The sequence below is a fragment of the Bidens hawaiensis genome, unplaced genomic scaffold, assembly GCF_021521415.1.
Source record: "Bidens hawaiensis isolate Kalapana, Puna unplaced genomic scaffold, B.hawaiensis_p1.1 tig00022162_1, whole genome shotgun sequence".
Taxonomy (NCBI): domain Eukaryota; kingdom Viridiplantae; phylum Streptophyta; class Magnoliopsida; order Asterales; family Asteraceae; genus Bidens; species Bidens hawaiensis.
Window position 1 is genome coordinate 41,277 of NW_027493436.1, and position 26,418 is coordinate 67,694.

General features: G+C 40.8%; 1 pseudogene; it reads right to left on the bottom strand.

Annotated features, from left to right (window-relative positions):
- Window positions 1-18,463: 18,463 nt before the first annotated feature.
- LOC143564784 (E3 ubiquitin-protein ligase ATL4 pseudogene) lies at window positions 18,464-19,436 on the bottom strand (annotated as a pseudogene).
- Window positions 19,437-26,418: the final 6,982 nt, after the last annotated feature.

A 26,418-nucleotide genomic window follows, 5' to 3' on the forward strand; every position in this document is an offset into this window, starting at 1 on the left:
TTTTGGTATTTTTGACATATTTAGTGTTTTAATAAGATTTAAAAATAGATAAATAAATGTAAATATAGGAAAATAAATCTGGAAAAATTCCAGGAAGTTATGAGGATGACAGAGATCATCCCCGAAAAATTTGGGATTTTTCTAAAGTGTTTTGGTATTTTTGACATATTTAGTGTTTTAATAAGATTTAAAAATAGACAAATAAATGTAAATATAGGAAAATAAATCTGGAAAAATTCCAGGAAGTTATGAGGATGACAGAGATCATCTCAGAAAAATTTGGGATTTTTCTAAAGTGTTTTGGTATTTTTGACATATTTAGTGTTTTAATAAGATTTAAAAATAGATAAATAAATGTAAATATAAGAAAATAAATCTGGAAAAATTTTGTAAAATTTTCTTACTGTCAAATTAAGTTTTGTGCAAAATTTCAAGACCCGAGACTAATCGGGTAATTATTTGTGCTAAAAAGAGCGTAAAAACAAATATTTAAAGCTTAAACGTGTAAACCGGCAAAGTTCGCATAAGCGAGCTGACTGGTACACGAAAACTTTAAAAATGGACTATTTTCATAAATCTAAGTAAATTAGGTAAAAATAAATCATCCGAAAATAATTCGGATGATTTGGGTAATTTTACCCGATTTTACCGTCTCCGGCACCGAAATACCGGAAACGGGCCACGCGGCCCAACGGGGTGTCAAACCGAGCTATAATTTCATCACCTTAATTAAATTGACTGTCAAACTCTAAGCAATGTCACAATCTGAGTCCTTAGAAGTGTCACGGGGTTAACATTGTCCCCGAATCGAGTACAGTACTGGGTTAACAATGTTCCCAGATGTACCGATTGATACGTATTACAGATCCAGGCACGTAGCTGTTCCTTATATTACCCACCGACTCACAAAAAGGTGAGTTTTCACGAGCCCCTTTTAATGAATTGTTTTAATTATATTTTCCCGGGGCGGAAAACATGTCTTATTTAAAGCATTTAAGTACATACCGATCGTATGGAAATACTTGTACATTTATATATATATGGTCTGATGCACAGAATATATAAAATGTTTATCATGTATTATTGTTCTGGGGTAACATAGTTCCCAGGGGTTGTTATTGTTCTGGGGTAACATAGTTCCCAGGGGTATTTATTGTTCTGGGGTAACATAGTTCCCAGGGTTTATTATTGTTCTGGGGTAACATAGTTCCCAGGGGTTGTTATTGTTCTGGGGTAACATAGTTCCCAGGAGTATTTATTGTTCTGGGGTAACATAGTTCCCAGGGGTTATTATTGTTCTGGGGTAACATAGTTCCCAGAAAGTTAATGGAAATGTTCTGGGGTAACATAGTTCCCAGCATGATTATATTGTTAATAAATGATTATTAAAATGATTTGTCAGTGTTTATTTAAATTAGTGAAACTCACCAACTATTCGTAGTTGACCCGTTTTCTTTACATGTTTTCTAGGTATGCCCAAGTTGGAATGATTGATATGTGCTTAACTATCTGTGCTACCTGTTGGAAGCTTGCTGCTCTATGTTTTGTAATGAATTTATTAATGTCTTATCGGTAAAAATATGTGTGTAACACCTAGACAGTAATGAAACTCGCAACAATGTAATATGTTATAAATTAATGTAGTGGTATTTTCTTTATAAGCAATGCTGTTGATATCAGATGTGTCTGTTGCATCCCGTGTACGTTTCCGCTGCGGTTACGGGGTGTGACAACTGAAAACGAAAAATAATATCTAGGGACCCATCGCGCTACGCGATGAGTCCAAGGAGACGGCCATCGCGTACCGCGATGGGCCGTGATGAGTCATCAACACGTTTCGCACTCTGGCGACACGTGGCAGCATACCATGACACGTGGCAGAACGTGTCAGACCACGTGGCGACACGTGGCAGACGTGTCAGGCCACGTGGTGGCACGTGGCGTGACCTCAGGAAAGGAGCCGTCGCGGTACGCGACGGCGGGAGAAATAGGACCCATCGCGTACCGCGATGGGATCCAAAATTGGCTATAAATAAGGGGTTACGGGCTCATTTCTCACAACCCACAGCCACTCTCTCTCTAGAAAATTACTCTCTACCTTGGTTTGCGTGCCGAACATCGTTTTGCATACCACCGACCCGACAAATATTACCTCGAATTTCCGTGCCAAAACCCGACGTTTTCCTCGAAGTACGTGCCACCCAAATAACCCGAGATTCTGTCTCGAAGTGCGTGCACGATCCGGCAACCGAACTTTGCCTCGATTTGCGTGCCAAGGAAGGTTGATCAAGAACGTCTCGATAGACGTGCATAGAGTAGAAGTGATGTCCGTATAAACTTAGGAATATCTAACTTCGAATACCCGTGCGAGGTAGGGGTTCTGCCTAAGTTATTATTTTATTATTATAAATGGCTTAAACCATTGTCGGAGGTATAGCCGAACATCGATTTGCGATTAAGAATAATATAACTTTTCTTAAGCAAAGGTTATAGTTAAAATAGTATTTCTTTATTATTAAGAAATATAATATTCAAAGAATATTGTTTGATTAATGTTTCTTCTTGAAGAAGAAACTCAATATAGACGTTTCTTCCTGAAGAAGAAACGTAGCATGTAGTTGCTAAAATAAAGAAGAGGACTAAAGGTCCAAATGTTTTATATAAACAAATGATTTTATCAAGGTTAAAGTTATACCAAAATAGACTAAAGGTCTAAAGCTAGATCGATGATCTAGTTATTTATACAAATGTTATTCTCGTACTATAGGTCCGAGGTAACAAAACAAGAAGAAGAGAACAGAAAACAGGAATCAGTATCAGAAACTGATTATAAACAGAAAAGGTGAACACGCCCCAAACCTTAATGAGACAGAATGTTTGCATAGGATTTACAAATCCTTAAAAACTTTGTGTACATTAATAAGAAACGGACACTCTGATTAAGAGTATACATGTGTCTGGATCCAAACATACATGGTGACTCGGCATTTCCCCGAGGCCATGCATATCATCAACATGCCTCTAAAGGTCTACGAGACTGTTCAGAGAAATAATATTGTGTATATAATTAATTGTACATGGTACTTAGGGTAATTTGATCCCAATTTAGTTGGGTGCCTAATGAGTAGTCACAAAGGTATTATTGTTGGTTTCACAAAGGTATTGAAAAGATATTTAAGAGTCAGCGTTATTCACCAGCTTTGTGCTGACGTATTTTCCCCATGTTACAAGGAAACAAGAAAGGTTAGAATATACAAGCAAGAAGGAATAGAAGATTGGAGTTATAGTCATTAGATACTATTTGGTGGCACAGATATTTTATTTCAAAATATTACAAAGAGTTATGTTTTTACAAAGAAATGTACTTGAAACGTTGAACGGGTATTTTAACCCGAGAATTTAATAAGTTTTCAAGATAATAATATTTTATTAAAGACTTCCGCTAAATTAAAACCCGCAACTCTGATTTATTTACAAAACAGGTACCAACTATTGGTCACACGGCTAGGCCCTAAAGTGGGGTGTGACACAAATACAGATACAAAATCAAAAACAAATACAATTACAAATAAACCTAGTAAGCCGGATCGTCTCGTAACATAATGTCGGGGTTAACCAAATGAAAAATAAGTCCAAAAAAGGTTTTCTAAGGGACCCAACCCCCCGCCCCTCACATTAACCATCCTCATATGTATATGTATGAGGCCCCAACCCCCCAGTCCCACACTCTCGCTCATCCAGACGAGACTTAACCTAATTGCCTCTATCACTTTTGCATTTTGCCAACTACGATCCCGTAATCCATGAACATCAATGAAAGCACTCAAATGACATGTGTGTACTATATATTATATGTGTATTATATATATTGGGTCAACTCACACACGTACAGGAGGAATAGGGCTGACGATATAAACATGTGTACATGTCCCCATGACTCGTTATCCCCGCCTAAACGATCCCATTTTCAAAATTTATTTTTGAAAAACATTTGCATGGGAAGACTTTCGAGAAGCTTAAAAACTGACAATGACCAAAGACCTCTACTTGGCATTAATAATAGCAATAAATTATTTACACTTCCGGTTTTTGCGCACAATCAAGGCACTATAAGGCAAAAATTTTAATTTTACCCCCATCCCCACACTTAAGGTTGATATTGTCCTCAATTTTTAAAATTTAGCATTTAAAAGAACATTAACGAGGACGGGATTAAAATTTATTTCTTATTTTATTAATTTTAAAACCGGGCTTAATGTGATGGTCCTAAAAATTATACAACTATACAATTGCACTTTTAACAATAAAACTAAGAAAACAAAAAGAATTATGAAAACAAAATCACCTGATAAGGAAAATAAGCCACTCAAATATACTCTTGCTTGCGCTCAACGAACCTGGCTCCTCAATTCACTCAACAGTCTCTGCAAACTCTCACACGTGTAGAAGCACGCTTCTCACAACCATTAGGATTGGTCTTTTAAACCGTTTGCAAAACCGTTAATTTTAATTACCAAGCCAAGTTATATAAATTTCATAATTAAATTTGCTAAACTAGAAAAATTGTTAAAAGACCTAACTCACTTTCGTAGGAATCACGATTGCATTTAGCGTATGCAACAAGCACTTTAAACCCCCCGTTAGCCCGGGTGGACGAGTGAGGTCTCGTGAGGGTTTATAGGAAACTACACCCACAAAGTTTTAATTACAACATAATATACACGTACCTGATAAGGCCGGGTTGCCTCCCGGTCAGCGCTAAGTTTTTGTTAAGGTCTTCAGCCGGACCGTTACCTAGTATGACGTTTATGGTGGTCTAAGCAGACAATTCCCTACGAATTCCCTGTAAAAGCTTGGTAGTTGACACACCTCGGCTCCCCTTCTTCCTTCATGTTCAAGATGCTCTTTCTTATATTTGAAACATCAAATATTGATCGGGGCCGAACTGAGCATTTTCCCACCGAGTTTCCCGTGTAATCTCGGTAACTGACATGTCGGACCCACACCTTATTTCTCATGGTTAATACTCGTGTAGACTGAATACAAGGCCATTTCATCAAATTTTGCTCAAGGTCTTCTAGACTCACTTTTCTTTTTCTTGAACTTGCACTATTTCCCCCGACTTCATTGATCAGTGTGACTAGTATGGGAGAACAATTAGGATTCACATAGTTTACTTCAATCATCGGTCTTTCAAAGGTTGTTATGTCTTCAACCGGGTCTAAACTTTCAACTTCATGACCTAAAAATTTGAACTCTCTCCCTCTATGTCATCATCTTCAATCACAACCATTGCACTTTTTGACTCTTCAATGATTGACAAAGGTGGTGTGGTATTAATCTCCACAACCTCTTCCTCCACTTCGTGCTCTAAAAGCCCCTGAAGCTCATCTATCACTTCATCATCCACCACGGCACAGCTAACCAACTTTTCTTGTTCTCGTTTAATTTGAGTTACTTCTTCTAATAGTTGACTCACAAGGTTATATTGAGCAGCATTAAACGTTTCCTGAAGTTGTAACCTCTGATTCATTTGCTTCAGTAACTCAATCACGTCTTGAATAGACTCTTCTTTGTTACCCAAGGAATCTTCTTGATCCTGCTGATAATTCCTTTGATAGGTACCACCATGATTATAATATTGAGGGACTTCCTCGTATATTGGTTAAGGATGTTCATGGTAGTAGTAGTCATCCTCCTCTTGATAACTTACAAAAGTTAGCGTACCGGACCCTCCACTATCATACTCCGAATCATCCTCAAACTGGTAACAATTAATTCTCTTCTGAAATTGAGAACTGCTTTGATACGAGTTTTCATGGTTACCTATTGTTGACCCAAAATAAACCTTATAATCTGATTGAGGCGATGAATAATTTTGGTACCACATGTTGCGACCCTGCTGGTTGAAGCTCCTTTGATTATAATTATCAGGCTCGTAATAGCTTTGGGGGTTGTAAGAAGGTGGCTCATGATATGGAAATCAATGGTTCGAATCAGCATCTTCCACGAACTCATATCCTTCATGTGGGTCATAGACCCGAATCCCTGTCATTGTGAGTTACCTACACACATGAAACACTAGAATTCCCCGCGTAAAATCAAAGAAATAAAAATAAATGCAAAAGCAAAAAAACTAAACTAAAGCAAAAAAGAACAAAAACTAAAACTAGCACTTTGCGCGTTGATTCCCCGGCAACGGCGCCATTTTGATGTAGATGTCGTGCTCTAATAAAAAACAAGTATTTATATAACTTAAATACCTATAACTAGTACTGGTAAGTAAGGTCATCTCCACAGGGAATCAATGGAAAGTGCAAGTAAAGTTCATAATTATTAATTAATTAACTAAGTGGACAAACGATGTCAAGCGGTTTATAAAGATGATTATTATAACACAAGATTACTTTTAAATCTGTAAACAATTATGAGAGAAAGATTCACTTCAGGTTCAGGTAAAGTGATAACCGACTAATCACATATTCTTTAAGATTAATTGCGCAGTAATTACTAAACCTAACAGTTGGGTTGTGAGGACAAACGATACCGTAACCGAATTGTTGACACAACTAAACTCTGGCTTACCCAATTACCAGTTTAAAATATGAAAATCAGTTATAAGCAATGACTAACGATTATTGGTTCAATGACATAAGTGCAAACCCTACATGTGATGAACACAACCAGAAAAGTGATGCAAAGTTTGATAATCAAAATCATAAACTGTTTAAACAATCAATACTAATGTAAAACAAGATTAAAAACAATCAATCAAGTTTATAAGCATTCAAAACATAGAATCTGATCAAAGTTAGTTTACACAAAACACTAGCCTAAAGTGAATACAATGGTTTAGCTGACATCGGCATCACGAAGGATTCGCTTATCTGATGAGAGGATGAAAGCATGCGATGAACGAACGAACCTGAGGCTTCGAGATGGAAGAAAATCGTCCTAGGGCTTGTACTTGGTTGAAGGAATGAAGGATATCTCGAATGGGGGTTGAAAACTCAATATAATAGAGCTAGGTTTTAATTTCCCGTCTGGAGGACTTTAGCGCGGCGCTAAAGTCCAGGGGTGAGACTTTAGCGCGTCTCTAAAGTATACTTTCTTGATGTGAGTCTTTAGAGTATCTCTAAACTCCCTTAGCGCCGCGCTAAGGATGTTTGACAGAATTTTCTTCATTTTCTTCATTTATTTTGCATCGGAAAGCTTGCCAATCATTATGAGTCTTCTACATCTTCGTTCCAAGCCCGTAATTCATCCCGATAAGCGTCCTTAACGTCAAGTATCCTGAAACACATAAACACGCTTGAAGTACCAAGGTTCATATAACATTTAAACTAAAAGTAAACAAATAATATAATAATATACACGACTTTTGCCCGGCCATCATAATTTATTCTACCATATAATATATCTTTATATCTTTTGAACTTATTTTTTTATTTAAAATTGTGTTATTATTCAAATAAATTTATTATTATAACCCGTGTGTTATACGGGTAGCTAACATAGTCAATAAATATATGCAAGACAAAGTGGAACGCATAAAAAGTAGTATTATATAAATGTGATAAGTTTAAGTTTTATTTAACTAAAGAAAGGTGCCAATGAGGGCATGAGGCGGTCGTTCTTTTGGCAATTTAAACCCTGGATGAAGTTTTGGCCGTCTTTGACATTTAAAAAAAATGAAAACGAAAGATCGGATCTTGTAGGATTTTCAAAAAATTCTTTAATTTTTACGAAAGTTTATGACATGAGTTTTCGCTGTTTGGCACGGATAATTCATATTAAAACCAAACATCAATGCTATTTTATTTTCTAACATATACATACGAATTATATTTAAGCAACAGGAAAAGTGTTCAAATAAAAAGAAATAGTTTCCTAAGAATAATAAGAACCAATAGATTTTTGACAAGTGACATTACAACATATGTTGAAAGAACAATTCTAAGAAACTATGTCAGTTATAGTGGTAAATGAGTAATTCTAGGAAACGATGACTGAAGAAACACTAATCGACCCCGGGCAGATTACGGATAGTCTGGGGGTTAAATAGATGTTTCCCACGAGGGTTAGGTCCGGCAAGATGGTTATTCTTCTGATGACCTGCAAAACAGACACCGTGAGCTCGTCACTGAGAAGGGGGGGTACCTCCTTGTGACCACCCTCCGGCGTGAGAATCAGACTAGATTGCTCTTGAATATAAGTGTATATTAAGAGAAATGACTAGAGCAGATATCAGATAATATATGAAGATATAAGATCATAAGATCATGATACCGTTCCAAGGTGTTGGAGTATTTATAGCCGAAGGTAGGTTTCCAAGCAGGTACAGCCGGCTGAATAGTATTCCTGTTCTACCAACTGTGGGCTACGCACGTGCCATGCTGATGGTTGGTGGGTAGGCAGCGGCTGATAGTGACCACGCCGGCTGTGTACTATTCCTTTTCCACCAACTGCAGGCTATGCACGTGCTACGACAGGTTGGTGAGTAGGCAGCGGCTGATAGTGACATTAAGTAGTAGAGCGTGCTGCTCGTCGTACTGTTGTCAGTGAGCTGTCGCAGCTTTGGTCAGATCTTTTGTCCATACCTTGGCAGGTACAGTACAAAAGATCCTCCAGTAGCGTACGGACTGGCTCATTTGGGCGGGAGTTTTCCTGGCTTTGGGCGGGAGTATTCCCGGCTTGCTCACTCCTTCTTCAGGTGACATTGCTGAATTATTTAAGAGTTAGTGCCTTGTGCGTGTAGCCTTGCTGCGCGGGTAGCCTTCCCTGATGGCTAGTATCTGTTGCTGCGGGAACAGGCGGAGTACGTCGACCATTGGGAGGCTTTTCCTGCGGGAACAGCTTGCGTACTGCGCGTAAGGACGTCACGTCTCTGAGCATGGTGGGTCCTGCGGATCCAGTTGGTTTTTGCGCAGATGTCTCTCTTCAAGGTGAGTCTTGCGAGTTTAGTCTTTGCGCAGACGTCCCTCTTGAAGGTGAGTCTTGCGGGTTCAACTGCGCAGACGTCCCTCTTTGAGGTGAGTCTTGCGGGTCCAACTGGGCTCTGCTGGGACCTACCTCTTCAAGTCCCCCCAGTCCAATGTTCTTCTCATGAATTGTTAATAAGTGAGGTGAATTTTGGACTTAAGCAAGGGGTTTTGAAAAGGGTTTAGTTTTAAGGTTCTCCGCGGGGATTCTTCCCGCGGGTTTCCTAATGTCACGTGCAGAATTTCCCACTGTTCTGCTTGATCTTTGGGTATGATGCGGGTATGTGTGTAACCTCCTCGCAAGTCGGGAGCGTTGAGTTTCACTTGTGTAGATTCTCCACGGGGTTTTGGTAGTTTTAAACATAGTGATCAATTATGTTAAACAACCAATTCCATCTTGGAGCTTCCAACAATCTAGTTCTCAACGTTCCCGCTATGCGGGGGTGTTATATCCCTTTCCGCAAGCATGGCCCAGAAGATCCTTCTTGGTTTCAATTCCCTGCGGAGTGCTAAGTATGTGAAGGGTTTCGCCTTGACACTGTACCCGCACTCGCCTTATAGTTACTTTACTTCCAAGGCATTCCTGGCTTCAATTCCCTGCGGGTGCTAAGTATGTGAAGGGTTTTGCCTTGACACTGTACCCGCACCCGTCTTATATTTAGTTGGTTGCCGAGGTATTCTTGGCTTCAATTCCCTGCGGATGCTAAGTATGTGAAGGGTTTTGCCTTGACACTACCCGCACCCGTCTTATAGTTACTTGGTTGCCAAGGTAAGGGGTATAGTCCCGCTTACTTTTGAATCTTTTTGAATTTTTTTGAAATTCGAAGAGTTGGTGAAAGGATAAGAACAGTCCTAACTGTTGAAGCGTGGTCCGACAGTTTCTTCTGACAGTTTCAGGACGTGCAGGAAGTTATGGCGACGTGACAGTATATGGTCATTCCAGACGCTTTTTCAGGCGCGTGGGCGCGAGTTTTCGGGCGCGTGGCCGAGAAATTTACGGCACGCGTCCTGTCAACAGCTGTTGCCAGCGTGCTCTTTGCACGTGTCATAGTTTCATTGCACCTGCGCTTTCCTCTCTCCGCATTAAATTCATCGCATTCATTGCGATGAGTATATGAAGGGAGGAGAGGATGCATCTCAATTCACAGTTTCACTTCATCTTCTAAGCGATTTCCGGCGAATACTCTAACTTTTGTCGAGCATTCTCCTGAAATCGTTCTTCTTTCCATCCTCCGAAACATGTCTTCCATTCGTGATCCTGAGGCTATTGCCGAGGAGTCCGACGTGTACATCGAGAACCCGACGTCTGACAAGGACGATAAGAGTACTGCTGGGGAGTGCCAGTGTGCTCTTTTCGTCGACGTTTATCAGTACATCGTCAGGAAGTTCATGCTCGAGCCCTTCGAGCCTGAGTTTCCTGAGCCTCACCAGACGGTGTACGATGCCCCCAAGGGCAAGATAGGGGTGTATGCTGCATTCTTCATCTATGGGAATCTCAGGTTCCCATTGACGAAGTTTGTGTACCGTGTTTTGGAGAGACACGGTGTACACCTAACGGAGGTGCACCCGATAGCGATCGCAAAGGTTCGCCATTTTGAATGGGTGTGCCATATTCTGGGCGTTGAGCCCCGCGTCGACCGCCTGATGACCTTCTACTCCTGGAGGTGCATCCAGGGCTGGTATACCTTGGTCAATCGGATCAAGGGTTTGAAGATCTGCGCTACCGAGCGCAGTCTTCGTTCTTGGAAGCGGGAGTTTTTCTATGTCTCCGCTCGCGTCGTCCCCATTGCGATGACGTTTAAGAACGGGAGGGCGCTCCCTAGCCGTCACGCCTCCAATTACCAAGAGGCGGAATGGTTCGCCAAGATCTCCCAGATCCAGACTCCGGTTTTACCGCTTTGCGGAGTCTAGGATGGTGATGCTTGGGATGAGCCGGGTATGGAAGGATGCTGGGGCAGAGGTGCCACAGATTCCCATCGTCCTCGAATACGGTTTGAACTCTATCCCTTACGGTATGCTTCATATCTTTTTGCTGATTTAGGGTTTTTCTTCTAACTGCTTCTGTTTATTTTCAGAGGGGAACAATTTGCAGTCGCTTCTACAACCGCGTGAGAGCGGTGGTCCAGCTCGGCTGGGTACTCGTGCTATCGACGAGAACGATTTGCCCATCTTGGAGCAAACGGCGGATAGGTTCGTGGAGGTCTACCCGCCGGGCCACGAGATTTTGAGCGCTACGCGACCAGGTAAGGGTTTCTTTAACCCCCGTCCTCTCCATGCTCAAACCTCTGTAGGAATTCCTCTAATTTTGTCATCTTCTGATGAGGAATCCGCAGACGGTCCTTTATTCGTGAGGAAGAAGGCAGCTGGCGCGAAGGGCAAGGCGAAGGTTGCCTCCACCGCCGATCAGGGGAACCGGTCTGACTCGGAGACCGAAAGTGAGGAGGTGGCGAGGAATCCTGGTGGTGGAGAGACAACTGTCCCGGATGTTGAGACAGCTGTCACCTCCGATCCGCCTAGTACGACGAGGGTGACCGGCGTGAAGAGGCCGGCTCCATCGGGTTCGTCCCCGCCTGTCAGAACCTTCAAGCTCAAGAAAACTCGTAAGTGTAAATTAATCTTACCCGCAATTCTTTCCGCCATTGTTTTTAATATCTCGTCTTCATGTAGGCGTGGATGCTACCGCATTCCAGAGTGGAGCGGAGAGGAGCGTCTCTCGACCCATGACGGTAGGTTTGGTCAACCTACCCGAGGCGATGACCCAGGCGGCTGCGCCTGTTTGCAGCATTGGTTCAGTTGCTCATCCCGTTGAGGCAACTGTTCCAACTGTAACGTCCTCTCCGCCGGCTGTCAGTGCCATATTCACTGCTTCTTTCACTGAGCCGGCGGTGATTGTTTCTGCGGGTTCCTCCGTAGCGGCGGCCACCGGTGTGAGTTCACCTCCAGTGAGTTCACCTCCGATGGTCTCTACCGCGGCGGCTTCAACCGTGCCTCCGGCACCGGCGACTACCTCGTCCCCGCCCGGTTCAGCAGGTATGTTCAGCGTTGGGGCTTCTAGCCAATCTCTGCCTCCTTCCCATCTGCCTGACCTCTTGGATGGATATCCTTTAGGTTCGGGTGATGGGTTTGGCGGCTACCGGCCTATTGTCGACCCTACAGGTGCGTAGGGTTATTTTGGCCTATTTTTTTATCATTTTTTCCTAACTGCTTTTTGTTTTTGCAGTGTCGGATTCGAATGAGGTGTATGTTCCACGGTGGAACATCCGCCGGGGAACAACCCTTCGGACGGCTGTGGACTGCGTCGAGTGGGCGCGTCACGCGGCCCCAAGTGGCGCGTTAGGGGAAGCCATGTCTAGCTACCAGGAGGGTAGGCTGACAAATGAGCTTCGGATTCTCCTTGCCCGGATGCAGCCGCGCGTCGAGTTGCTTTGTCGTGAAAACGACAAGTTAAAGGATGCGCGTATCCAAGAAGTGGCTCAGGCGCGGGCTATCCGGGAGGAGAACAGGAGACTTTCCGCAATTGCTGCGGAGAAGGAAAAGGCCTTCAAGGCCCTCGAGGTTGAAGTGCAGGCTAAAATCGAGGCCCGTTCCAAGGCTGCCCAAGCTGTTAACGAACAGCTTCGGTTGGCTAAGGAAACTGCGCGGAACGCGACCGAGAGGGCCACCAAGGCTGAAGCCGTTGCTGAACCTCTGCGCGCCGAAAATGAGGAGCTTAAAGCCAAACTAGAGAGACTTCAGCAGGCTCATGATGCTTTGGCTATGGAAGACGCCAAGAAGCTTCAAGAGATCTTGGATCAGAGGGGTATGCTTGACCATACTGAGCGTAAGCTGAAGGGCGTTGAAGAGGCTGCTGCTAAGGAAGTGTTGCTTGCCAACCTTAACAAAAAAGAAGCCGAACGCGCCCGCAATGAAGCTCAAGTTGCCCTCCAAGAAGCTCTGACTACCAAGGAATGGCTTCTACGAGAAGCGTTGTCGCAGGTATGCATAGCTTCATAATGTCTTTACGCTTTTCTTTGTACTTAGAAAAGGTTTGATATATTCTCTTGTTGTAGGTTGTGCATCGAATCTTCACGAACACATCTTATGACGATGCCATGAGCGCAGCCCTCAACGCTTCTCATGAGGATGGGGAAAAGGCTGGTTTCTTGCTTGGTCTGGGGTTTGTTGAGAAGGGCATCCCGCCTTCCAACTTCCTTCTTTATGACGTGGACACTGAAGCTGCCTATGACCAAGCAGTGAACCAGTATGCTACCTTCTCGCATCCGGTGGTGGAGAAGGTGAACGAAATTGCTGCTGCTGATGATGGGCTAACCATTCTCAAGACTTTCCTTGAACCGCCATAGCCAACTGATGGTGCGGGTACAAGTGGGTTTGGAGGCAGTGGTCCTGCCCTTCTCACCGTTAGGATAGATTTATATTTCTATAGGCGGGTAGACACCCGGCCCTTGTAATGTTTGAATTTTTCATGAAATATAAATGTTTGTGCGGGTAGGACCGCCACTTTCATTGGATGGCTTGCTTTATAAACGTTATATGACTTGCTTATGCATATTATAGCTTAATTTGGCACTTGTTTTGCCGCATATACAATATATGATTCGCTCGTGCATACTTTAGTTTAACTTAGCAATTTTCCAAGTATTTTGAATAAGTTAGCCGTTCGACGAGCGGTTGTTAATAGGTTAGTGTTCAGTTTCCTCTATCATGATTGTGCGGGTAGGACCGTCACTTTCATTTAGTGGGATGACCAATCTTCACCTATAACTTACCTGCGTGAAGGTTTTCCGTTTTTTGTGTTTATGCGGGTTTTGCCGCCGTCCACACGCAACGACTTCCCCACTTATCTATGCGGTGAATACCAGCATATCAGTGTTTTGGATAAGTTAAACCTTTCGACGCGCGGCTGTCAATAGGTTAATGTTCAGTTTCCTCTATCATGATTGTGCGGGTAGGACCGTCACTTTCATTTAGTGGGATGACCGAACTTCACCTATAGCTGACCTGCGTGAAGGTTGTCCTCATCTGTTAGAAATTTTTGTCGTTTTTTGTGCTTATGCGGGTTTTGCCACCGTCCACACGCAACAACTTACTTCCCCACTTATTTATGCGGTGAAAACCGGCATATCAGTGTTTTGAATAAGTCAACCGTTCGACGCGCGGTTGTCAATAGGTTAGTGTTTGGTTTCCTCTATCATGATTGTGCGGGTAGGACCGTCACTTTCATTTAGTGGGATGACCAATCTTCACCTATAACTGACCTGCGTGAAGGTTTGCCGTTTTTTCTGTTTATGCGGGTTTTGCCGCCGTCCACACGCAACTACTTCCCCACTTATTTATGCGGTGAAAACCGGCATATCAGTGTTTTGAATAAGTTAACCGTTCGACGCGCGGTTGTCAATAGGTTAGTGTTTGGTTTCCTTTATCATGATTGTGCGGGTAGGACCGTCACTTTCATTTAGTGGGATGACCAATCTTCACCTATAACTGACCTGCGTGAAGGTTTGCCGTTTTTTGTGTTTATGCGGGTTTTGCCGCCGTCCATACGCAACGACTTCCCCACTTATTTATGCGGTGAAAACCGGCATATCAGTGTGGAAAGTTCATAAGTATAAATGTAAGATCATCAGCGTCAATGTGATAAGGAGTTTCATTTCCATTAGAAGTGGCTCTGGGCCTTTTCTTTACAAGTTTGGAATTGATCTACATGCAGCCTGTGTAATTGAGCTCCCTTCCATGTTCTTGGGATGGGAGTGTCATCGAGCCTTTCGAGCCGATATGCACTTGGTTCGGAATCTCGTTGTTTACGCAGTATGTAGTCTCCAACATTGAAGCTGCAGCTTCATTCGTGTTTTTCCCAACTGGGGTTCAACACGCATTAGCCTGCTCAGCGTTCATTACGCCACGAGGTGCGTGAGCGTCCCATCTCTGACAAATGCTTCAACGATGTCCTTCAAGTCTAAGCATTCCTCGGTGGTGTGGCCTCTTGTCCTGTGGAAGTCACAGAATTTGCTTTGATCAGCGTTTGGACGCTGTCGGATAATTGGAGCCTCTGGCCATGGGAGCCTCTCAGTGGCGAATATCTCGGTGACGCTTTTGGTGAGTGGCGTCCATCTGGAGTTCCGGTTCAACGACTGCATGTTGTCCTTTCCGCCTAACCGAGGGTGCGAGCCGGATGAGGTGTCAAATTTTACCCTTGACTGCCAAATACCTAGCTTCCACTTTTTGTTTAGTCGGGCGGTAAGGACGTTGTTTTCTCTTGTTTTCTGGGTGTAGAGGTTTGTGCTTTGGGGAAGATCTCTACCCAGTTGCTTTTCCGTTTCCGCGAAGCGTTTAGCTGCTGTCATGATGGCATCCCATGTGGATGGCATGCCGTCTTTACCTGTTAAGGTCCGGATGAGCTCCGGATCTTTCGCGCCCTGGATGAAAGCAGCGCGAACAAGATCTTCGCTAATAGTGCCCAAACTCAGCTTCTTTGAGTTGAAGCGAGTGATGAAGTCTAGCAAAGATTCATCTTCTTCTCGGATGCAGTTGAGGATCGTCCATTGCTCTTCGGTGTACTTTCTTTGTTGACTGAAGTGTTGGCTGAACTTCTGTTGGAAGTCTGCCCAATCGTAGATGTGGTGGACCGGTAGACGGTCAAACCACGCTCTGGCTGCCCCAACAAGCGTCATTTGGAACATGTAACACAACGTGGGTTCCGTCCAATTGCTGACGGTTGCCCCCGCTATGAATCTGTTCAAATGATCGTCTGGGTCAGATATACCATCATAAGTGCCGATGTTGGACATCTGTTTGGCACTTCTCGGGGCGATTGCTTCCGCAATGTCCCTTGCAAACTTGGACGTTCCCGCATTTGCAGCAGTTGGTCTAAAGGTTTTGGAGAAGTCGCGTGGGTTTCCCCCCGCGTTCCTTGGTTTGAAGGTGTCTCCGAAATTCCTTCTCGGTTGGAAGTCCGTTTCCTTACGTTTCCCTTTTGCCCTATGGCGAGGGTTTGCGTCGGTGTCGGATTCCTCCCGATCATTGTCCGAGTACTCGCACTCACTGCTCATGTTGAGCTGTTGTCGAGTGCCTCCAAATTCGTCAGCCTGTTGGATGGAACGTAAGCGTTCGTCCAACTCAGCTTGGAATTCCTTCTGACGTGCTTCCGCCCACGCTTTAACTTGTTCAAGTGTTTGGCGGGGGAGCCTCGTCTGTTGTCTTTCCACCTGGGTATCAATGAATCCCAGGGGATGATTGTTTACTGCACTTGCCCCGGCTTGGGTAACCGGGGTAGTGTTCGTAAAATTTACTGCACTTGCCCCGGCTTGGGTAACCGGGGTAGTGTTCGTAAATATTGTGTACTTGCCGGTGTTCCCCCCAGTAGCTGGGGTTGTGGTTACCGGGGTTTCTTGGTCACTCGTTGGCCTTGGCAACGGAGTAACCTTAACCATCTTTCCAGAAGTTTGAAAAAACTGAAAAAGAATAAGTTCTAGCTTTTATGCACTGATGGCGCCAATGAAGAAACACTAATCGACCCCGGGCAGATTACGGATAATCTGGGGGTTAAATAGATGTTTCCCACGAGGGTTAGGTCCGGCAAGATGGTTATTCTTCTGATGACCTGCAAAACAGACACCGTGAGCTCGTCACTGAGAAGGGGGGGTACCTCCTTGTGACCACCCTCCGGCATGAGAATCAGACTAGATTGCTCTTGAATATAAGTGTATATTAAGAGAAATGACTAGAGCAGATATCAGATAATATATGAAGATATAAGATCATAAGATCATGATACCGTTCCAAGGTGTTGGAGTATTTATAGCCGAAGGTAGGTTTCCAAGCAGGTACAGCCGGCTGAATAGTATTCCTATTCTACCAACTGTGGGCTACGCACGTGCCATGCTGATGGTTGGTGGGTAGGCAGCGGCTGATAGTGACCAGGCCGGCTGTGTACTATTCCTTTTCCACCAACTGCAGGCTATTCACGTGCTATGACAGGTTGGTGAGTAGGCAGCGGCTGATAGTGACATTAAGTAGTAGAGCGTGCTGCTCGTCGTACTGTTGTCAGTGAGCTGTCGCAGCTTTGGTCAGATCTTTTGTCCATACCTTGGCAGGTACAGTACAAAAGATCCTCCAGTAGCGTACGGACTGGCTCATTTGGGCGGGAGTTTTCCCGGCTTTGGGCGGGAGTATTCCCGGCTTGCTCACTCCTTCTTCAGGTGACATTGCTGAATTATTTAAGAGTTAGTGCCTTGTGCGTGTAGCCTTGCTGCGCGGGTAGCCTTCCCTGATGGCTAGTATCCGTTGCTGCGGGAACAGGCGGAGTACGTCGACCATTGGGAGGCTTTTCCTGCGGGAACAGCTTGCGTACTGCGCGTAAGGACGTCACGTCTCTGAGCATGGTGGGTCCTGCGGATCCAGTTGGTTTTTGCGCAGATGTCTCTCTTCAAGGTGAGTCTTGCGAGTTTAGTCTTTGCGCAGACGTCCCTCTTGAAAGTGAGTCTTGCGGGTTCAACTGCGCAGACGTCCCTCTTTGAGGTGAGTCTTGCGGGTCCAACTGGGCTCTGCTGGGACCTACCTCTTCAATGACGGTTTTTGGTAATTTTAAATCTCAACAATTGATTGACATGATCCAATGGCTATAATTTATTCCTAGTCTTCCTAGGAAACTACTTCTTTTTAGTATAACCCTCCCCTAAGCAACAAAACATGATATACTCACTTATCCATTATCTCTAAAACTCGTAGTTCAAAAGTAAATGTGTCTTTCTTTAAATTTTTTAACATATTATCATAATAATACTTTATTAACTATAATTAAACAGGTTATACATGTCAATTTGTAAACGTTCACCGTCAACTCAACTTAAATTGTTTAGTAAAACGTGTTTACTGGTTTAACTTGAGTTTTTACGAAAGTCAATTTCAAAAATGTCTATACTATTATACAAATGATTTAAATATTTATTAATTATGTGTGAGTGACTAGAAAGTCTATAAGACCTCTTATAGCGGGGGTGCTTTGAAGGGTGAAAAGACCCCAAAACACTCTCAAATACCGTCTCCAGAGGTTTTTGGGCTGGACTTTTTGTAAAAAGTGTCAATCCTTTAAATGATTCAACCAATCAGATTTATACCCTATAAACTTCAACCAATCACACATTTATCTTAATTATATTTAATTTTAATAGTGATAACTATCTGATGATTAGAGAGGTTTCATCCATTACACTTATTTTCGGTCAAAAGCCTCAAAAATAACAATATGTCACATGACACAAAACGCCCAGTAAAACTTTAACCGCAACATGTGGTCTAATAAGCTCACCATAAACGATCCAAACAAATGCAATATAACAAAAGTTGGATTTTGTCGAATTCATATGCAAAAAGTAAAACTAAATAAGCTCGTGCTATACTAATTTGTACCTTACGCATTACTATATTTCATTTAGGTTTTTTAATAGTAAAACTAAAATCTAAATTAATTTTGCAATGATGAAATTACAATTATACCCCTGATAACCACCGGAAATATTCACTTATCTCCTCCCCAATCCTACCGTGAGCAACTTCATAATCAACAACTTCACTCCGGCGACTACTTCCGGTGAAAAACCTTCCAGAACCACCAAACGACATCGTTCGTGACGACAGACGGTCCACGTAATCATGCAACCAATTCCGATTCCCACCGTCGCCGGCAATATCCACCGCCGGTTCATCCTTGTCGCCGGAAAAATCTCTCCGGTGAGCTGATTCCACCGGAATCTCGTAACCGTCGTCGATGACGTAAGCATACGAGCCTAATGAATACGACGTACGGTCAGATTCAGATTCAGAAGGATCTCGTCTCCGGCTGATAGTTCCGATCTCAATACGCAAACTATTATTATTATTATTATTGCCGTTATAACCGGTTTTCTTCATAATATCGGCTTCGGTAGGGTTTATACTCGACCGGCAAAGCGGACACGTGTGGTTGGATTTGAGCCACGGATCAATGCATTCCACGTGGAATGCATGGCAGCATAACGGAAGCCGTCTGAGACGGTCTTTAGCTTCAAATTTTGTTAAACAGACCGCACAGTCTCCTCCGCTGAGTTTGTTTCCGGTTATTGAAGAATAAGTGAATACGGGTAGCCAGTTGAGGTCTTTGTTGTCTAGGGCTATCTGCACTTGATGATGAGCGTCTTCATTTTCGTTCTGGTGTTCCGAAACAGGAGAAACGGTTGTACGGGATGAGAAGAAGCGGATGAGGAAGTAGACAATGGCGGAGATGATGATAATGGAAGAGAGAATGATTATTGTTATGATTACAGAAGATATTGGAGAAGATGAATGGTTATGGTTTGAAACGGCGTCGTTTGTTGGAGTACCGGCGTTGTTGTAGTACACCTGAGGTATGGCGGTGCCTGTGGTGGCTCCGGTATCCATTTGGTGGTGAATGTATGGTGGAGTCAATTACTTAATAAGATGATGATGGTGTGGTTATGGTACGTGGAGTATATTGTTGGGAAATTTATTTAACATAAATAGTTTGTTGGGAAATATTTATTAAAAGTATTGTCAGGGCCGACTCAATGAATGTAGGAGCCTAAATCGAAACAAGATTTTGGGGTCTTTTTATAACAATTGTTAAGAAAAAAAAACGTTTATTACAAGTTTTGAAATCATAACCTATATTTTAGTAACAACCAAGCCTACCACCAGACCAATACATTAATTTGAGTTTACTATACACATTATAATATATCTATATGTAATGGTTTTTTTAAGATTTGAAGGCCTTAACTAAGTGTGAGCCTAAAGCCCTAACTTGTTTTCGCTATCTCACGAGCCACCCCTGAGTATTGTTTTGTAAGTTTGTTTGAATAAAAGTTTTATATTTTATTAGATGAAAACAAATGTCCAAGTGGTTTTGGGTTCGGGTGGGTGTTCGGTTCGCAATGACACTATAGAAACAGTTGTTCAGTATATCCTTACTATGTGAGTTTGTGTGGTGTGGCGTTTATTATTTGGCAATTTATTAGTCAATGCTATAACATCTTTGTAAAGGATGTATCATGGTTACATGAAAATTTGAAGCTAGGTGAGTTATAATAAAGATGGTTTAAGCATAATCATCGCTTCTTGTTGATGCATATGCGAGGCTCGAAACTAGGTAACTTCCAATAAAAGAAAGACTAATTAATAATTATAAACCATGTTATCAAGGAGATCAAAGCTACAAGCTTCCTTTGCGTTAAGTACCGTGCAAAAACAAATTAGAAACTTAGAATGGAATGATTCAAACTGTAACTTGTAATTATTTGGTGTTTTGCTTGTCCTTTGTTTTATGGTGTTTTTGATTACTAACGTCTTGCTAGACCGGCCTCAATGAAAGTCGAAAATTGTTAAAAAGAGAAAGAAATGGCATCTTTAGAAGAATTAAAGGAATGGTTTCTAAAAACTTTTCTCATACATGGTTTTCTTAATTTTTTTAGATAGTCTTTAACTTTCTTTTATAAAATATCATAATTAATCAAATCCATTTTAAGTGATATATTTAATTACTCTAAAACAGTAAAACGTTTCCTTAACTTTTTAAAAATGAAATTACTTGTTTGAAAAGGAAAAAAGAAAAACTATTTTGTGGTGACATTTTATAGAAAGTTTTAAGTAAAAGCTATACCTGTTAGGGAAGTTTTAAATGGAAAGTATATAATTATTTTACTTGTAGAAAACTAAATGATAATTGTAGAAAATGATAAAGAGGTTGTTTTGTGGACTTTTAGAAAATTGGCTAAACCTAGTTTGGTGGCACGTGGGAGGCATTTAATTAGGAAGAACCAAGAAAATATATATTGTTCAACTTTCATTTTTGTGGTCGTAAATTTGGTTACCTAATAACAAAATTCATTAATATGAATTTTTGTATTTATCAGTACATAAATTCACCCTCTTTATAAGTACTTTCATTATTATTATTATTATCTTTTTTCTTTTGTAACTTTATGAGTTTACTTTGAATTGTTCACGCGTTTACTCCGAATTGTTTTGTATGACTCCAAAGTATAATATTAAAATTAGTTTTTGTTTTTTTTTTCTAAAAAATAATGAATGTTTAAATATGATAAGAAAGTAGAGCTTTATAGGGAAAAAAAACTTGTGATTTGTATCTTGTTTGAAATTTGCTCGATAAAAGTTCGCTTAAAATCAGCTTACTTATAATCAGTTTGACCCGAGTGAAAAGCCAAAGTAGCTCGCTCATAGTCGTCTCATTTGATTTGGTTTGGCTAAGCTTACTTGTTAAACAACCCTAAATTTTATTGTTTAAATGTTAAAGTGAAAGACTATATGTAATATACTCGTGTTAATAACTTGGTAGGTTTTTCTTCTACTTTTTTAATCAGCAAGTCTTTTTAGTCTTTTTACTTTAATAATTTTAGTTTGACAATTCGGATCTTTAACAACACTGGGTTTTAAAACTTTTCTTAATATAATATTATTCATATCAAATGTAAATTAGTTTACTTAAAACTTATATAGTTTGTTTCTCACTGAGTGAATATAGATATAGATCGGTTTCTCCGTTAACTGATTTTATGTGCAAATCATATAAAGTATCTAAATTGCGTATATTTCAAAGCGAGGGTACATACGTCCGTAAACTAAAATGGGGCTTTTAGATATTGGATTTTTAGATACGTGGTTGTAATGGCTTGGATGCACCGCTACAATTGCATAATTCCTAAAATGTATAAGACCTAGACAACTTGGGCATGTCGTTGTAGCTTAGGCCGTTAGGCAATTCAATGTGATTCATTTAAATGCTCTGTTTTATTTGAAAACCTTAGACGCATTGTTATAACTACTTTAACATATCGCGATAATTAATATCGCATCAACATTTAAGGTGTGTGTGTGCTGTGTGTGTGTGTGTTCGCCGCACTCACATGCATGCATATGTAAAATCAAATAATAATGTGAAAATCTTAAGAATAGTGAGAAGGGATCAGACTAATGATCCCATGTAATAAATGCCTAAGATGAAATCGGATGTCAATTGAACTCAATTCAACAAGACGCAAGACTAGAATGGAGAAATTTGAAAGTATGTTAACGTTGACTTTTATCTAGTTTCACTTCTTTTAATGTAAAAGAGAAAATTCAATGGCATTACTTATCATTGGGAAGGTTAACGTACAAATGAAATTAACGTGCTAAACGTGAGAATCAAGTAGAGTGATTATATATACAAGTAGAGTAATTATGTAGTTAGATTATAGAGTAATTATCATAGAATAATTACATAACTTGATTCTCACGTTTAGCACGTTAATTTCATTTGTATTTGATCCAAACCCTACTTATCATTTCATAAAATCAAACATTTTTATCTTTAATTTTCGTATAATATTGTTGAATTATAATAAACTGTTTTAAGAGTGTGTTGCAATTAGGTGTGTAAACCTTAGTGGTGTATCTAACTTCGTCAACAACTCGGAATATAGTGTATTTGTCTAGTATAATAGTGCACATGGATTTTGTTAAGTAATTGGACAAATTTTAACTTTTTGATAAAAAAAAGTACAAAATTTTGAGCTCTCAACATACACACGCTTATGAAATTGTCTCCTTTTAGAATAACCGGTCCCTAAATATGTTTTTGTGTGTGCATGTGTAAATAACTAAATACTAAAATTAAGGGTTATTGGATTTAAATATTTAAAACTTTCACCTTTTATCTGATATCACTCCCAACTAATGAAATGTTTACATAACACTCACAACTTTCACATTATTTGTTTTCGTCACTTTCTTACTAATTGAACACTAACGACTTAGTGTTCATGTTGACGTGAATGTTTTTTAATTGAGCTGACATGCTTACGTGTCATATGTGGTCCCACATAGTCACCTCATCATCTTCTTCATCAAATTAACCCTAGCCACCTCCATCACCATCCACCGACCTCCACCACCACTCATCCTCCAAAGCGTCACAAGTTATAGTCTCTCCCAATAGGGAGAAATGGGTTGTTTGAGAGATATTGTAACTGGGAGAGAGGGAGCCAGAGAATGAGACCAGGAGAGGGTCCGATGCTATGCTTGGTGACCTTAGGTTTCAGTATAGCAAGGGTAGCTGGTGATGTTGATGGTGGTGATTAGGTAATGCGAGATGATAGTGGTATTGTAGCAGATGTACGAGCCGGCGATGGTCAAGGACTAAAGGTAAAATGTTCTCTGACAACGAGATTCGATAACGACAATAGGTTTCCTGCACAGGTCGCCTTTCTGGCAACACAAATTATTACGCCCTAATGAAGATGCATGATGACTCCCGATGAAAACTGCAATTCATATCCGGTGATGATGGTGGTGACATGTGGTGGAGGTCGGTGGTGGTAGAGGTTGTGGGTGGTAATGGAGGTAGCTAGCGCTAATTTGATGAAGAAGAAAACGAGGTGGCTATGTGGAACCCATATATGACATATAACTATGCCAACTTATTTATATAAAAAAAAAGAAAAACGTCCACGTCAGCATGAACGCCTACGGCGTTAGTGTTTAGTTAGCGAGGGAGTGACATAAATAAATAAGATGGAAGTAATGAATGGTGTGTAACATTTTATTAGTTAGAAATGGTATCGACCAAATTATGAAAGTTGAGAGTATTTAACTCAAATAACTCTAAAATTAAAGGTACAAAATTCTTGATGTTTTTTATATAATATTATTTTATATAGTAATAAAATTATATAATGTAGCGTTTGTTATGCAGTAATAACAGACGGAATGGAATGATTTATTACGTGAGAATGAAATAAGAGGTGTTTGGTTGCACAATGGAATGAAATCATCCATTACATATGGAATCTCATTCCATCAAAACCATTCCTTCTCACCCCCTTATTTTTTTTCATTTCATTCCTCCTTCAACCTACTTTCTCAACAACACCATCATCTAACAATAACCACCGCCGCCACCATCATCTGACCACCACCTGACCGCCACAGTCACCATCACCACCTCCTGCACCACCACCACCTTACCACCAAAGCTACCACCGCCACCATCTTCGCCATAACCACTGAAACCACTGTCATCGTCGCCACCCGACCATAACCGCCACCACCACTATCACTGCCTGGCCACCACCACCCTACCACCGCCATCACTACTAATGCTACCATAGCTTGACCACCACCACCACCACCACCACCCCCGCTGCCTGACCGCCACCACCACCGTCGCCACCGCCACCACCATTTTCATCTCTAGAGCTACCACCGCCGTTGCCATTTCAGTTTTTTTTTTAAATATATATATATATATATATGTATGGGATAGGAATATTTTTGTTATTTCTATTTCATTCCTAAAATTTTTTTCGAATACCAAAAACATAAAGTAATTTTTCATTTCATTCCTATATGTTAACCAAACAAGACAAAGGAATGGTAATGATCCATTTCATTCCTTTGTCCATTCCATTCCTCCTTCATTCCATTCATTTCAACCAAACATACCTAAAGCCTAAAGGTTTGCATCACCGGATGCTTATTGCCCTTTCGCTAAAATCAACGACAGAAATACTTGTTACGTTTAGGATAGAAAAATCACTTTAATTTGATGCATTTCCTATTTTAGATATATTCACTTTTTACTTTTTTTTAAACGACCAACAAACATAATTGCCTAGGTACCCTGTACGGGGTGACCCAATGGCAAAAGGTCATCGCTAGCTGGCCCAACCCAGCCGCACGGAGCCCTTAAGCGCCTCCAAGTTATCTCCAGTTCCGGTGAAAACCCACCCACCCGAAGGCCCACTGATGGTAAAACACGAACGCCATCAAGATTGAACTGAAGATCACAAAGATCTTAATCTTCTTTCACTGAGCTACTTATATCCCTTTCAAAGTGTCGTTAGTTTGAGTTTGAACTTGGATATCTATTGAGAAATCCAACTTACTTATCATTACACCACATTGGAAAGGAAAGACATATTCACTTAATCATATAGAGTTTTGTGTGATTAAAAATATCACATAGTGACATTCAAATATGCTTTTATAATTATATTTAAAATTCCATGAGACGACTACAAAACATTCCAGGTATTATTTCTCCTATGATGGTGGATCTTTTGTCTTGTTGGGTGCCTCCAATGTGTTCAAGTCGTGTATTTTTCAAATTCCATTTAATTAATTAATTAATTAATTAATTAATTCTTCTTCACAAGGATACTATTCCATATCTCCATTAACTAATTTTAAATTCATTAAGTATTCTCGAAAATATGATATACAAATACTTTAGGGCGGGGTAGGAACCCGAACTCCCCCTTCCTCTGCTTAGGGATGTGCGTGACGTTGTTTGATGTGGTTTTATGCTAAAAGCAAACCGAAAACCAAAGTTTCGGTTTTCATTTTTATCAAATTCGTTGGTTTAGGGTTTTTTGGTTCAATTCTTTTTTGGATTTGTTTTTTTTTGTTTTGCAAACTGGGCTGGTATTTTCCGGGCCAAAGAAGTTAGAATTGTGATATTTTGAAATCGGGACTAATTTTTTTCTTAAAATTTAATAATTAATCGAATATTGTGCATTTTGGTGTAGAATTCTAAGAGCTAACCAAAGGCTTTTAAAAGGAGTTAATCTCATCTAAATCGATTAGCTCAACAACGGTTAATGAAACAATTATCCAAGTTTATAAAACATAAACAATTCAACGAAAAAGTAATTCATCAAATTGTTTTCAGTTCGGTTTTTTCATTTTTTCACAAACACAAAACCGAACCGTCGTTTCTAACTCAGTTTTTTTTTGTTTTTCGGTTTCGAGTCGCTTTTTCGTTTCTGTGCACATCCTCTGCTCGCCACACCTGGGGTGGTGTGCTTGAGCTATCTGGATGAGCTAGGGGTGGTGTGTTAGTTCTATCCGGACGAACTCGGATGGTACGAGTTAAATGTTCCACCCGCCCTTATGTCTATTAACGTAGTCGAAAACATATTACTTTTGGTGTAATAAAAATAAATAAAATAATGTATTTATTTGTTGAAACTAATAATACTTACCAATCACATACTAAAACTTTTGACGGTAATTTATTTAGGATGATATCAAATATGTAAAACATAATTAAAAGAGAACAATCACAATATTAAATAAGTGTTAGCATAAATATAGTTTAACAAGGAAGTTTTCTCATCATTTAATATTAGTTTGAACCCTAAACAACGGTTACGGCTAGTCACAGTCATGTATCATTGGTAGCGAATCACTGGAGTAGCGTCAAACCATAGTCATAGAGTACTCCGCTCTAGTCAAAATCAGGACTTGGACCTCATTTCGCATGTCCCTAATACTAACAATGTTTGATTACATGTAAAAAACAAGACAAAAATATTACCCTATCACTCTATATAAAGTTTTCAGCAACAACCGAGGATTGATTATCATGAGACTTTCTGTAACCCCA